Here is a 635-nt window from a genome sequence, read left to right as displayed (position 1 = left end):
GAGAATATGCATGACAAAACTGGTTTTCCCGTCAGCAACATAAAAAGATGTCAGACATGTTTTCGTATTTTTAAAAATTCGGGGTAAAACTCAACAATTCTCTCACTTATTCCTTATCTCTTTCTTCCCGAGGAGGAAAATGGTTATCATTCTTACGCCATGGCAGTGATAACGCTGATACTAAAGATTACACGTGCATATCTGAAGGAAATATATACTTTGTTTGAAGACTTGTTAAAACACTCATCTTTGTTCTTGTAAATGTTTTAAAAAATATATATAATGTTTGCAAGGGGAAACACTTAAAAACAAAACTAAAGGTAAATACAACACAAGTTAGCAACACCGAACACGTACAAGGCTGAGAATTCGGACAAAATTCCGCAATAGGAAAGGTGAGATTCGTCAAACGGCGTTCGATTCTCCTGAAAAAAAAAAGGCGACGACGGCTTCGTGTAACTATTCATTCGGACAAATGACGACGGGTAATGAGCCCAGCTAATTTACGCCGAGAAGACGGGAGAGCACTTACCGCGCGCCTTTTCCTGTTCCCGGCTATCGTGGTACTGGGCAGGTTGGCGAGGTTAGTCCATACAGACCTTGAGCCCAGCTGCCCTACGAGGCTCCTATCCCAG

At 41.6% G+C, this 635-nt stretch overlaps 1 protein-coding gene across 1 annotated transcript in view; it reads right to left on the bottom strand.

Moving 5' to 3' along the window:
- Positions 1 to 635, bottom strand: part of LOC119591530 (sepiapterin reductase-like) — a gene marked incomplete in the record, with an annotated part of 9,837 nt that extends 9,202 nt beyond the window's left edge. Inside the window, 1 exon segment of the mRNA XM_037940278.1 lies at positions 533 to 635.

This window comes from Penaeus monodon, chromosome 28, assembly GCF_015228065.2.
Source record: "Penaeus monodon isolate SGIC_2016 chromosome 28, NSTDA_Pmon_1, whole genome shotgun sequence".
Classification (NCBI taxonomy): domain Eukaryota; kingdom Metazoa; phylum Arthropoda; class Malacostraca; order Decapoda; family Penaeidae; genus Penaeus; species Penaeus monodon.
This window is presented reverse-complemented; position numbering and strand designations above follow the sequence as displayed.